Source organism: Berghia stephanieae, chromosome 7, assembly GCF_034508935.2.
Source record: "Berghia stephanieae isolate SIO BIC M18660-M18661 chromosome 7, UCSD_Bste_1.3, whole genome shotgun sequence".
NCBI lineage: Eukaryota > Metazoa > Mollusca > Gastropoda > Nudibranchia > Aeolidiidae > Berghia > Berghia stephanieae.
Window position 1 is genome coordinate 36,161,029 of NC_088366.1, and position 14,999 is coordinate 36,176,027.

At 36.6% G+C, this 14,999-nt stretch overlaps 1 protein-coding gene across 2 annotated transcripts in view; it reads left to right on the top strand.

Annotated features, from left to right (window-relative positions):
• The first annotated feature begins 5,996 nt into the window (after positions 1–5,996).
• The window catches only part of LOC144977165 (uncharacterized), a 78,123-nt gene continuing 69,120 nt past the window's right edge, over positions 5,997–14,999 (top strand). For both annotated transcript variants that reach the window (XM_078922040.1, XM_078922041.1), the window contains exon 1: positions 5,997–6,156. The gene's annotated coding sequence lies outside the window, so the exon portion shown is untranslated. The remainder of the gene's footprint in view (positions 6,157–14,999) is intronic.

The window sequence follows — 14,999 nt, forward strand, 5'->3', positions numbered from 1 at the left end:
GAAACTAATTAAAATGCTTAGGAATTAAATGATCCAAGCAATGAACAATTCGAATATAAACCCTTCGTCCGCATAGAAATTGTCTAAACATACAGAATGTCGCGTGTGCGCCTTGTTGGACGGAGTCGGAATGACACGAAAGCCGAGAGTTGTTCGTGTATTGGGAGAGAAACCGAGAGTGCTAGAATTTGCGAAGTTTGTTTTGTTTTTTTTGGTTGTTTTTTTTTTTAAATAGACAAAATTTGTAGAAAACAACAAACTAAGATTAAGACTCACTTTTCAGTGTGCCGAATTATCTGGTGATAATAAACACCCAAGTTTCAGGTGTCGAATTATCTGGTGACAAAATACACCCGAACTTAGGGTGTCGAATTACGCTCCCTAATTTTTATTCTGAGACAATACACTATAAATCAAATGGTGGAATTTTTGGCAGATTTTGGGCAAATGTCGCAGGTGAAGTAGGATAAAGTTAGCGGATTTCAGTAGTGTTGGGTTGTTCGATCGCTTTTACCCGATCGACGTTCGAGCGCCAAGCTAAGATTAAACGTCCGATCAAAATGCCTGAAGAGCGAGCGGGTAAGACGAGCTGTGACGAGACGAGCGAGCGGAGTCGAAACGAGTGTTTCGAATCAGTTCAAACGATCACAGTTTGCCGTCCGATACCAATCGCCAACGTTTACACACTGATTCGAGCAATGCTGTGTTCTTCACAGCCCTCACTCCTTGATTGTCAGATGTTAGTGTGTCTGGGTGGCAGGGAAATTCGTGTAGGCGTATCACGCGTGTGACTTAACATAATAAAAATAAAAATGTTTAAAAACAACAACATTAAAAATCACAACAGTACATGATACATAATAAGCATGCATACAAAAAACAAAATCAAAGCAACATCTATTTTATGAAAAATAAGCCTCGCGGAATAACTCAGTCTTCAGACATTTCCTGAAAAATGAGGACTAAGTGCGTTCCATCGTGGAGCTATGAATGAAAAGGCTTTTTCACCGAAAGTGGATTTTGAGGTGGTAACTTTTAGAAGTTGGGACTGAGACAGTGCCATCTATTATTATGAAGTCCTAGGACTGAGATGATCTTAAATTTCGAGTGGGTTCATATTTTTTAATCAGTTCCTGCAAATATTCAGGTGCCAATCCATCCAGACATCTAAAAACATAGCACAATATTTTAAATTCTATCCTATACTTCACAGGAAGCCAGCAGAATTCCTGGAGAACTGGTGTTATATGATCTCTTTTTTTTTGGGTTAATTTTATAAGTCTAGCCGCTTTATTTAGAATTTTTTGCAGTTGATGAATTAATCTTCTTTGACAGCCAATGAAAAGGGAATTGCAATAATCTAATCTGCTAGTAATAAACGAATTAACAAGCATCTTTGTACTTCACAGGAAGCCAGCAGAATTCCTGGAGAACTGGTGTTATATGATCTTTCTTTTTTTTTTGTTAATTTTATAAGTCTAGCCGCTTTATTTAGAATTTTTTGCAGTTGATGAATTAATCTTCTTTGACAGCCAATGAAAAGGGAATTGCAATAATCTAATCTGCTAGTAATAAACGAATTAACAAGCATCTTTGTAATATCTTCATCAATATAATGTCTTATTCTTCCAATGTTTCTAATGTGATAGTTACAACATTGGCATATTTTTTTAACATGATCTTCTATGGATAACCCTTGATCTAAATACACCCCAAGATTTCTCACACAAGAACCAGGTTTAATAGCATTTTCACCCACTAGTATCTCATTTGTAGATATTTTTGAGAGTTGATGCCTATTTCCAAAAATTATCATTTCCGTCTTGTCATCATTAAATTTAAGTTTGTTTAGTTTCATCCAATCCTTTATGTTAGCAATGCAATTTTCCATAACAGATACTGATGACAGCTCTGAATCATTATTGAGTTTTGTATACAGCTGAGTGTCATCAGCATAAAAATGAAAATCAATGGGAAAAGTGGATAACATATGAGAAAGGGGAGCAGTATGCATTGTAAAAAGGAGGGGGACGAGAATAGATCCCTGAGGCACTCGTTAATATGGATGGAGTTGATACATGGTTTTCTATAATTACTGACTGAGTTCTTTCAAACAAATATTCATTTAACCAGTCCAAAGCTGTGCCACTGATATAAAATTGATCACGTAGTCTAGTCAAAAGTAAATGTTGATCGATAATGTCGAATGCAGCACTTAAATCTAGTAAAACAAGTATCGCAGCACTTTTATTATCTATATCATTTACAATATCATTAAAAACTTTAAGTAATGCCGTTTCCGTGCTATGGGAGGCTTTGTAGGCAGATTGAAATTTAACATTTAAGGCATTCGTCTCTAGATGGTTAATAATACGAGCAACAACGACTCTTTCGATTAATTTTGAAATGAAATTTAAATTTGACACAGGTCGAAAATTATTTAACTCATTGCAGTCAAGATTTGCTTTTTTCTTCAGGGGTCTTCTTCAGAGGCATGTATCAGCATATTTGGAAAATCGGGCAACGTTAGACTTTCATTTACGATAGATGCAATTGCTGGAACAAGATACTTTGAACATGATTTTATGAGCCAAGTTGGTGTTTTATCTAGCGGGCATGATTTATTAGGCATATCTGAGAAAATATTTTTAACTTCCTCTATTGTTACGGGTTCAAACGACGTTAACATTTTATAACGGGTGTTCATAGATTTAGTTGGTCGTGTCGTGCAGGTAAGTGTTGTGTCCTTCTGTAGTGTCTCTTCCGTTGATGTTGATCTTCCAGGCGATGTCACGTGCCTTGTCATTGTTGTTGTGTTCATTGGTGAAGTCATGCTTGTTGTTTCAACTCGTGATGTCGTGCTGGGATGTAGATTTGTGGGGCTGTCGTTGTCTAGTTCCTGTCGGATGTTGGAAATTTTCTCAATGAAAAAGGTGTTGAATTTGTCACAGAGTTCTTTTGGAGATGTATTTGTAGGTAGATTGTTTGTATTCGATCGTGTGATCATTTCTTTGACAGTATTATAAAGCTTTTTCGAGTCAAGTTTGCTTTTTATCAGAGTGTCCTTCACATATTGCCGCTTGGTACTGACTGTTAGTTGATTGGTATAATTTTTGGCTTTTTAAAATAAATTTTCTTGTGAATTTCAAGTCCAGACTTAGGCCAAAAACCTTCCTTATGACGTCTGTCATGTTTGGCCTTTCAGATTTCAGCAGTAAACCATTTGGAATTTGGTCTTAGGACGATCGTTCTGGACTTGAGGGGCGCGTGATTTTCCAGACAATTATTTAGTGATGTGTAGAGGAGATCTAATTTCTCTGTGACGCCGTGTGTATTCATAACGTTATTATTTATGTCCAACTCCCGAATTTGGTCCAGTAATTTGGTATGGTTTATGTCTTTCGTTTTTCTATAGCGGACTGTACGCCGATTTGAAATTGGGACAGGGACATTGATCTTAAAAAATATTGGGTGGTGGTCTGAAATGTCTGGGCTTCCGATCCTGATCTCACGAGTGGAAGTATCAATGGACCGTGTGATAACGAGATCGGGGGTGTGTCCTTAGAACAGACCCTAGAGACAATGGGATGAATAAAGGGAATTATATATATATATATATATATATATATATATATATATATATATATATATATATATATATATATATATATATATATATAGTGTGTGTGTGTGTGTGTGTGCGTGTGTGTGTGTGTGTGTGTGACGAACGGTCATAATCAAGGCTGCCAGATTTCTTCTTCGCCAAGTAGTCAAATAGAATCTCACATAGTCAAACACCACAAGCATTCTGACTCCCTTGAAAAACTCATTGGTTTTGATTTACATAACAATCGACCACAGTTGGAGAAAACTTTGCTTTTCATTTTTTTTAAAATGAAGAATAATAGAAAAGCGTTTCTTAGTGACCAATTTTGAATATGGCCATCTGGCAGCCCCAATCATAACCTGCTGCAGTCTAGTCAGTCACAGAGGAGTCTGTGAAATTTCCTGTGGCAAACGAGATGCTCGTTTTGTTTTGTTTTGTTTTCAAACGAATCACTGCTTGGTAACGTCACCGACTCGAAACCCGCTCGATTTTAGAGGATTCGATCGAGCACTTGATCGATCAGCTCGTTTCGGGCTCGACCCAAGACTAGATTTCAGGCATAGGCTAAAGTTTGCGGAATTTTTCTAAAGATACCTGGCAACACTTCTATAACTCTTAGACTAAGGTTGCCATTTTGGCCCATTTTAGGGCCAAATCCGAGATTTTTGGCCCTTTTCAAACACAGTTGGTCCCCCATATATCATTTGGCCCTTTGGCCCTTTTTTTTTGGCCCCTTTTGGAGAGTGATTGCCCCAAACGAACCCAACTACATAGCCTTTAGTTCAATATGAATTTTGTTCAATTTATCCACATCAAGAAAACTGATATGTGCATGCACACATCGATATTCGTAGTATTACTGATTCGAGTGTTTGAGACATTGATCTGGCACCAAAACTCTCCTCGACCTGTCTCTGCAAGGAGCTTGCATGTGCTGAGTGCTGATTAATTACACGAGGCAAGGAATCTGACAACGGACGGCGATGACTTGGAGTTCGGAAATTGAGAGGGGGGTTGCGTCCGGTCGGCACTTAACACCGCGCCCTCCCACTACCCAAATGCCTGTATGATTGAAAAACAATGGAACTGCCTTGTTTGTGGAATTTGGGTACAAGTTCACAAATGAATGTAGTAAATATGTACTGGAATTTGTAGCCAATGAACAGCAACGCCAAAGTGTGGAGGAAAGGGTGCGTCACACCAAAGAAAGATGCCTGTCCATGTTAGAGGTTGCTTGTGAGCAAGTCAAACTAAGACTTCCATCGACAAAGGACATGTTCAAAGGACTCAGTCAGCTTAGTCCAACAAAAGTCCTTAACCAAGTGGACAAACCTGCATTCAGCAGCCTACCGTTCCTTCATTTGGTTAAATCAGATTTCGTAGAGGATCAATACAGACGTCTCACTTTTATTGACTGGTCAGATGTGGAAGCTTTCAAAACCACAGGACTCAAAAGTGACACCCATAAATTTTGGTTTGGAGTTATGAAAACACCTGGATTTGAAGAGCTAGGTCAATATGCGACGAATTGCCTCATTGTTCCGAGCAGCGCAGTCATCGAGCGTGTCTTCTCATTGGTAACATCCACAAAAACAAAGCCCCGCAACCGAATGGGAGTACTTTGTCTTGATGCAATAATCAGGATCAAATCTCATCTTCAGCAACGATCCAAATGCTGTAAAGATTTTGTGGCCACAAGCAAGATGATTGCACTCCATAACACAAAGGTGTTGTACACCAAATCAGATGAGAAGGATGAGGAACAGCAGGAAGTGTGCATTCAGCAATTCCTGTAGATTGGATAACGAATATGTAAGTTAAATGTAAATACTTTATTTCCTTTTCCACTTTGAATGCATTTAAACGTAAATAGAACTTTATTTCAGAATTATTCGTTCGTTCATATAAGTTGTGATTAATTGGAATGACATGCGGTGAAAATATACAAAATTAGTATCAGGAGCTACGGAAACCCACAATGTCGTCGAAAAGTACAGGATCACTCAGGTCTGTAATAAGGAAAATGTGTCCCAAGTTGAAACACTGGAAGAAATCACTTAAAAATTTTGTTGGAGTTAGGTGGGCAAAACTGTACACTTTGTGGACCAAGGCCACCCACCCACCAACCATCCTTCACCAAGAGCAGTTATGGCAACCCTTTGGATATGTACAATCTGAGTCTGACAACATGCATACGACCCCCCCCCCCCTCCCCTTTGCACGTAAGCTCACTCCTCTTTATTGTTCACACATGTTTGTATGATTATCTGTATTCGGATATACATTCTGTAACGTTTAGTGAACATTTTCCGTATTTTGGCCCCAAACCGTCTCATTTGGTCCTTTTCTTGTCAAAATCTGGCTCCACGACAAAAAATTACCTGGCATTCCTGCTCTTTAGTTGATGGCTGATGGCCGCCATATTTGTTATATATCAAAAAGACCCCGCAGGACTGAGTCTGAAACAGTATGTTTAATGCTTAACTTCATTTGATCGTTTTACTATCAAGAAATCAAGAATAGCGGACAGAACTTTCTAGTACATTCAGGTAGATGATTTAATAGTTGAAAATATTACTTTGTTTATACTGGGTGCGACACTGCTTTATTTTTATTGATGCATTGACATTGATAGAAATCAACAGTCAGTTTCCGTGTACGGCTCTGGCTCTGGCTCATTCTGAATTCTGTGAACTATCTGCAGTGCTTATAGTTTTATGTAAAGATAAATTATGACAATATGGCATATCATACAAATTAGAAAGAAACCGCATCACTTTTTGTACTTTTAGATTTTAGAGCCGGCGACACTTTTTTTTTCTTCTTCCTTTTGGATGTACTTTACTTTAACTTTAACTTTAATAATAAGAGAAAATCAAATTGGATTGGGCTCAATACTCAATAAAACCTATATCATTATAAAACCCCGTTCAACACGTTTCTCTAATGATACCAACATTTTAAAAATCTATCAGAAGGCAGCAGAAGAAAAGTTTGATCAGGCTAGAGATACTCCTATTCCTCTTGGCCTTTGTTCATTGTTATATTTATAGGATTACTGACGACCTGAAACTTATATTTCCAGTAGTGACCACTATTTGGATTTTTAAATGGCCGCTGACATTTGACGCATTTTTCTGGGATGATTTCAATTTCAAGTTAAAACGTTGCCCTGAATTAAATGGCTGGTGCTATTCGGACTCGAGTCTGAATATCCTAGTTTTCCGTGGCATTATAGGTGTTTTGGGTTTGTTTTTAAAGTTTCAATTTATTTGACAATTCCATATAAATTGCTGTAAATGAAAATAACAATGCTGTGATTAAGAGAATAAGAAAATTGATTTTGGCAGACGCTGCCAATAACGATGGATGGTTATAAACAGAAGCTTTTTTTAAACTCTGCTCTTTTAAACATTTATCCACATTCCAGAATATATGGAAAGTTTCGAAATGCACATAGAAATAAGTAAAGTTAATAAAATATCAATAAGAACATAAAATTAATTAACAATAAATCAGTCGATGGATAGTAGGTGACTGTCTATACACAATATGCATCGACATTCATGTGGGTGTCATGGCTGAACGGTTAAGTTGTCTGCCTTAGAAGGCTTGTCGGAATCAACGCTGTGTTCAGATCCTGGTGATTTCCCGTCAAGCACTCCTTTTTCTTTTTAACAAACGTTCACTTATAAATGTTCTCCATCCACTCCTCACCCCCTTCTTCTTTCTAAAAAAATGTTTTCTCTCTCTCTCTCTCTCTCTCTCTCTCTCTCTCTCTCCTCTCTCTCTCTCCTCTCTCTTCGCTCTTCTCTTCTCTTCTCTCTTTTGTTCCTATCAAAAGACCTGTAAATTCTCAGTCAATTAACTGAAATCAGTCAATTTGTCAAATTCAAATATTTTTTCAAAAGGAAAGAAAGAAAGAAGTGAAGAAAGAAGGAATTCACAAATCGTAGTCGAATGACCGTTAAGTAATTAGGAGTGTTCCATAACGCTACGCATAGCTCATGGGAGCCGTTTATATTAACGATGGATTTATTGCCAAAGCTAAGCGGTGCTTTTTAGAATTGGCATGACTGAACACATCCCAGTGTAATTTCACACAGCCTTCGTTAAAAAAAAATTTCACTTTCCAACCTGTCGTGATCCCAACGGTAGCCAAATTCTAGCAAATTGTCATATTTGTCCCCATTCCGATCTCAAGAATAAATAATTAAAAAGCAAACAGACAAAATATATTCAGAGAGGAAAATAAAGTTATTTAAAAACAAAGACAACTTCAAGAAAATCATACTCAGAAACGGAACAAGGCGAAACAAAAAAAGGAGAAAAGAATAGACTCGCTCAAAAAGAAACAAAATTGAGCGATCAGAATTGAACCTGTGCAGCTAAAAAGAACAAAATGAGGTAATAATGATAATGATTATAAAAACAACAGTAGGCTCCCAAAACTTTATCACTTAATTATATTCATTTCATAAAACCAAAAATAGGGGGTGAGAAAGATATAATATAAAATCGGTTTTAAAAAATTCAGATTATATTTTTATTAAACACCAAGATATTTTACAAACTTTTATTATTACTGAACCATTTCACATATCAAACTTTTATTCGGCTGTATTTATTTTAGAGAGTTAAACAATTATAAGCCTTTGTATGGAATACTACTACATGGCATTTTTTAAAGAACAAATATAGTCAAATCTACCCTATCACCACATCTACATGTTTTTTTCTTTATTTTACTTCTACATAGCGATCACCTGCCCAACGTGACCATTACCAAATATCTGTGACTAGCAACTTGACAAAAGAAAACCCCAAAATTTTGAGCTTTGATATAGGGCAATATCCACTATTTAGTGCGCAAAGCACTTACAAGGCTTCAACCGATGACCGTATGATTTCATAGCTGTGTCAATAACTATGATAATAATAGCAATAACAATGATTATGATTTACAATAATAATAATATGGTGGCGTTTTTATGCACCTCCGTTGGCGGTGATGGTATATTAATGAAAATCTTGCTGCATACGTCCATGGGGTTTGAATAGTTTTAGATTGTAGTTTAGCACGCTGCTTAGTGATTACCGATGTACGTTTATACAATGACAAGAAAATAAAGAATTATAACAATAATTTTAAAATTCAAAAGTAAAAAGAAACATGGCACACAAATACTGATCTCAATTTAAATTAAATAATTTTAGAAAATTAAAATCGAAGTTTTTTTTTAAAAAATGAAAAAAAATTTTTGAAAAAAAGTAAGAGAGAAAAAAAGAAAACAAAAATCCTTTCTTAAAAAAATATAGCATTGTGCTTATTTAAGTCAATTAAAAAAGTGATACGGCCAACAACTCTACTGAAAGATTTGAAAATAAGAAATGTATTTTTTATAGATAGATAAACAGATAACTTGATTTCCTTTTATAATTTAAAGTCAGTTTGAAAGTTCGTTGAGTCAAATAGATATCATAAAATTCGTACCGACGACACTAACACTCTCAGAAACAACCAATCTGGACACTGTAAAAGGTTGTCAGTTTGGCGTTTTTACGCAAATCGTTGCATTCGAAATAATGTATTCACTTGATTACTTACGGAATTAAGATCAACACTAAGTTTTCAACAGTTTTCATCTATTTATGACATCAAGTATTATTATTGCCCCTATGATGGTTTCGAGTGGATAATACCCAGGTTTAATTTTTTAACTTTGGTAATAAATTAAAAAATGATAATAATAATCTAAAAAATCGAAATTTAAAACCAGAAAATAGAAGTTGCATTAAAGGTAAAATATAAGGTTTTAGAAAGACCTTATCAAATATTATGAACAGTCAGGTGGCTCCGTAGCGCAGTGGATAAGCTGTCACACTCTAACCTTGAAAGTACTGGGTTCAATCCCATTATGGACATTTTTAAAAAAAAGTTTACTTTATTGAGAAAGACATTATTTTTTTTTTTTTGTTATAGTTACTGGACATATATTTAAAACCTTAAATTAATCTATTATTATTATTATTATTATTATCATTATTGTTATTATTATTATTATTATTATTATTATTATTTTTCTAAAAAAAAATTTTTTTAAACAACATCGGTACCATTCAATGTGTTATCGTCGTGCATTTATATTTATATGTAAAAGTCGATTGTTATCATTTTATAATATTTTATCATTATCATCAGTTTATTCGTTTACCGCGTCTTTGTCATTTTATTGGGTTCTTTTTCTTCTTCTTTTGTTGTTGTTTTTCAAAAACTTTCTGTCCCATCATTGTTTATAATAATAATAATACATGACATTTATAACGCGCATTTTCATCACTGGGTGATGCTCAATGCGCGAAACAATAATACAGTGACATTATTATGCAAATGAAACATTATACAAACTACATCAACATAATATTATCATTATACAACAATGTAATAACTAAACATAAAGTCATTAATACAAGATATGTTATAATACATCCACATGCTATGTCAAATACGGAAATAATATAAAATAATGATATAATACTTACTTACTTAATCCTCTTCGGGCCTTGAGGCACATAGGGCATCCACCAGACATCTCCATTTTTTGCAATCGGCTGCTTTTGCGGTGGCTGTATTCCAGGACAGGCCTGCTTCCTTTAATTCTTTCTCCATGGTCCTTCGCCAGGTTTCTTTAGGTCTTCCCCGCTTTCTCTTCCCATCTGCTGTCCAGTACAAGGCTGTCTTGGGTAGTGACCCTTTTTCCATTCTGGCCACATGACCCAGCCAACGCCATCTTCTTCTTTTTATTTGGCTATCAATGCTAGTGCAGTCAGCTTTCTTTAATAGATCCACTGTTCTTATTTTTGTAGGCCAAAATAAATTAAAAATTCTTTTTAAACACTTGTTCTGAAAGGCTTCTAGTTTCTGTATTAAGGAGGATGTCATTTTCCAGCTTTCACTTCCATAAAGCAGTACACTTAAAACATTGCTCTTGTATATTTTCAGCTTTGTCTTTCTCATTATTTGCTTTGATTTCCAAAAGTTTTTCAGCATGCCGAAAGCCTGGTTTGCCTTTTGAATTCTGTGCTTGATATCATGTTCTGCATTTCCGTCGTCTGTTATTTTGGATCCGAGGTAGGAGAACTCTGTTACCTCTTCAATTATATGTTCATCTATCCTAATTTCACTGTCATGTTTTGGATTCACCCTAATGTACACAGTCTTATCGAAATTTATTTTCAGTCCAATTTTCGAGGCGTTCTTGTGTAGTACATTTAGTTTCTCTGAGGCGTCTCTGTGTGTACTGGAAACTAACGCGATATCATCTGCGTAGTCTATATCTTCCAGAAAAGATGTCAGTGTCCAGCGAATGCCTCTCTTCTTACCATCAATTGTATTTTTCATGAGCCAGTCTAGAGCCAGGATAAACAGAAGCGGGGAGAGTATGCAGCCTTGTTTTACACCAGTTGTTACATTAAAGCTGTCTGTTAAATTGTTACCACAGATCACTTGGCATTGGTAGTTGCTGTACATTGCTTTGATTAGGTTGACTATCTTCATCGGTATACCATAATGGCGGAGTATTTTCCACAGGGACTCTCTGTGTAAGCTGTCAAAGGCTTTTTCAAAATCGACAAAAATGGTGTAGAGGGGGCTGTTCCATTCAATGCTTTGCTCCAGGATTTGTCTCAGGGTAAATATGTGGTCACTACATGACTTCCCTTTTCTGAACCCTGCCTGCTCTTTTCTAAGAATGTTTTCAATGTGAGGTGAGATTCTTTTCAGAAGGATTCTATTAAAAATTTTGCTCGTTACGGACAGGAGTGTGATTCCACGCCAGTTAGCACAATTTCCTAGGTCTCCTTTCTTGGCTATTTTATGGATGATGCCTTTCTGCCAATCCTCTGGTATTTCTTCCTTTTCCCAAATGTTGGTGAACAATTTACTGAGAATTTTGGACATTTCTTGCGAGTTCGCTTTAAGCATTTCCGCAGTGATTTTGTCAATACCTGGGGCCTTGCCATTTTTTGTTGTTGTATTGCCTCGTGCACCTCATGCTCAGTGATTGGACCAAGATTAACCTCTACGTCCATTTCTGCTTCTGGGATATCTGTGTAAGAAGATGGGTCTGGTCTGTTCAGAAGGTTTGCGAAATATTCTCTCCATCTTTCAATTTTCTCCTTTTCATCTGTGATGACACTACCATCTTGGGATTTTAATGGTTTCTCTTGACCATAACTTCTGTTTCCCGAGAGCTTTTTTGTGATTTTGTATAGTGTTTGTGTGTCTTGTCTTACAGCTGCATTTTCTGCTCCAGTTGCTAAATTTTCTGCAAAATCTCTTTTGTCTTTCCTTGTGGATTTTTTCACTTCTTTATCCTTCAATGAGTATTCACTGGATAGCCTTTCTTTCAGTCGGGGGGGATTTAGCGTTCAGGAGATTTAGTTTGATTGATTTTCTTTGGTTAATGAGCTCCCATGACCTTGCTGATATCCAATTCTCTGTATTGGATTTATTGTGTCCTAAGTGTTCAGTGGCACTTTCCTGCATGACGTGGTTGAAATCTTGGATTGTCATGTTTGTAATATCTTGTATTGCACTGAATTTGTTTCTTACTGAGATATTGAAATTGTTTTGGATATCTGGGATTTTCAATTTATCTGTGTTGAAACGTTTCTCCTTCTGTTTTGCTATTTTTGTTTTCATCAATTTAGTAGAGATTTTGGCTGTGACAAGATGGTGGTCACTTCCAATGTCTGCCAATCGTCTGACTCTGACATCGTTTAAGCTGCTCTTCCATTTTCTGTTGATAATTATATGGTCTATCTGACTTTCTGTTTTCCCATCTGGTGATTTCCATGTTAATTTGTGGATGTTTTTGTGTGGGAAGAAAGTTCCACCAATAATGAAGTTGTGTTCTTCACAAAATTCTGCCAGTCTGCTTCCATTGTTGTTCATTACCCCTATGCCCTCCTTTCCAACGGACTGATTTGTTTGTGTATTGCCAACTCTAGCATTAAGGTCTCCGATGATCATGAGCATATCGTGTCTTGGAATGTTTTCAACGGCCATTCTTAGAATATCGTAAAATTCTTCTTTGTTTTCTTCATCTGAATCCTCTGTAGGTGTGTAGCATGTGAGGATTGATAGCTTGGTGTATTTTGAGTTGTGTCTTGTGTATAAAAGTCTTTCACTTATCGGTTTCCATTCCAATAGTGACTTGTTGTTTTGCCTGGCTATCAAGAGGGCAACACCTTCTCTGTGTTGGTCATCCTTTCGTCCTGACCAAATGATCAGGTCGCCATTTGGGAGTTGGCGCTTCCAGCTCCTGTCCATCTTGCCTCTGATATGCCTAGCAAATCGATCTTGTAGTTCAACATCTCGCGCTGGGCTTGTGCCAGTTTTCCTGTTTGATATAGGGTCCTAACATTCCAGCACGAGACATTGAGCTTGCGTTTTGGTGACAACAGATCTGCAATCTGGTCGGGGGCGTCCTTTCGGCTTTGACCTCCTACCGTCATGAAGTCAGTATTCTGGTCCGCTTCTCTGCTGCCGCCGGTTGTGGATTTACGTCTGGTTTCTGTTTCTGTAACAGTTTGCTTTTTATGAGGTGGGTTGTTAACCCTACGCTCAACCCCCATTCCTGGAGGGCCGGTGGATTACTCTTCGTCTGATCTCTCTCCTTTTTTCTCTTATTAGAGGTCCGAGGTTCGAGATACGCAAGCCCTCCCACCACGACAAGGTGATAATCCGTCATATATAATGATATAATAACATAAACTAAATTAACATTCATATTATGTCTATTTACCTTATCTACCCCATTCACACTACTCTTATCCGTCCTGTTTTGTTGATAAAGGGGAAATCAGAAACGCCCACAGTATGTCTTCGTCTATTAAATTGAGGCTTACAATTCAATACGTATCGTTATTTTTTCCTTCGAGCTTGAAAGCAGCATTTTCATTAATCAACCAGCACCGCCAATGGAGGCGCATAAAAACGCCACCAAACATGATCACCAGAGTACTGTAATGTAAGGTAAGTTCTCGATCCCAGGATCTTCTTTCAACTGTGCTCACGTCTGCTACTCCAGGTTTATTTTAGCAGTTGATTTTCTTACCACAACCTGTTGTCACACACGGACAACTGTATGCTGTTGTGTCACGGGCCAGAGGCTATAGTGGCTTACACTTAATGTTGGGCCACACAGAAAAATCAACAGAGGATGTACCAAGTTACACATACAACGTTGTTTACCAATCTGCCCTCATTATATAATGGTGGGTACAATATCGAATGAAAATAGTTCTTTCCCCGCGAAATTGCGGGCTTCTTACTAGTAAAGTAAATTTTAAAATGAAAAAGTCTACAATGGGAATCGAACCCGGTACTTTCAATGTTAGAGTCTGACAGCTTGTCTGCTGCGCTACGGAGCCACCTGACTGTTCATAATATTTAATGTCTTTCTAAAACATTTTACCGTCAATGCCACTTCTTTTTTCTGGTTTTATTGTTCAATTTAAAAAATTATTATTGTTATTATATAAATTTATTAACTAAAACATCCTACAGATGTCACAATATAACTTTCGCCATGTCCAAATACAGAAACACAATATCGCTGATGAAATTGGGTGGGATGCGCATGCGTGACGGAGGTGTATAAAAACGATCCCTTAAGATACACCGTCATAATAACACTACGTAATAATATTAATAATAGTGATGATGAGAATGCTGATAATAATAATTATTATTATTATACAGATTGACCAAGAATGGCCATTCTCCCCTGTGCCCCGTAGATTAAGGTCACTTGTGTATTACAACCTCTTTGGCTGTTCATAGTCAATATAGACAGGTTGACTGTTCCTACTTTCCTCTGAACACAAACCAATACGAGTAGTTCAATTTTAGATTTGTCAAAATAGGAAGTGTCAAGGATGCCTAGCTCAAGATCATGTTGCACCATGCTAAATGGGTTGTGTTTTTATTGTGGCACAACCAACTATTGCTTTTGTATTGGATGTCGACTTAAATAACACAGATATGCCATAAATGAGAAAGGAGAGAATGGAACACTTCCAGCTTTTGGGAAAGGAAAAAGAAAGAAGCGACTATTTTCAAGATTTGAAAGTGTTGAATGTTTGTTTTTTTTTGTTGTTTAATTTATTTTTTTTTTACGTTGCGTTTTCTCATCAATTTGTCATGTGTATTTAACTTTTCATTTCATGGTCATGCAATTCATTGTTCCATCCCCTCCTTATCATTCATACTGTCAATTTTCATGAGAGACAAAATTCACATAGCAGCCAACTGTTTTGGCAATCTGAGAAAAATTTATAAACAAAAGATGGACTGTTTATAATGGAAATGGCCCTTGCATGTCCA